Source organism: Penaeus monodon, chromosome 21, assembly GCF_015228065.2.
Source record: "Penaeus monodon isolate SGIC_2016 chromosome 21, NSTDA_Pmon_1, whole genome shotgun sequence".
In the NCBI taxonomy this organism is placed as follows: Eukaryota; Metazoa; Arthropoda; class Malacostraca; order Decapoda; family Penaeidae; genus Penaeus; species Penaeus monodon.
Window position 1 is genome coordinate 31237074 of NC_051406.1, and position 253 is coordinate 31237326.

Below are 253 nucleotides of genomic sequence, written 5' to 3' on the forward strand. Positions count from 1 at the left end.
GTGGCCAAAGAAACAGAGGAATCTGAGGTTGCGCGCTGGGATGTCTACATCCTATTGATTCTGGAAATCGTTTACGTATGCGTTTCGGCTTTTTCTGCTTCGTCTGACGCTAAAGAGGAGCGAAATATAGGGAAGGATAAGATTACAACGGAAAACGAGCTCATCATCAAGTGGATCGTTTGACCCCTATATGGATTATGGAATGGGCGGAATGGTGGATATGGCATGGTTTACCATAAATCGAGAGAGCAAT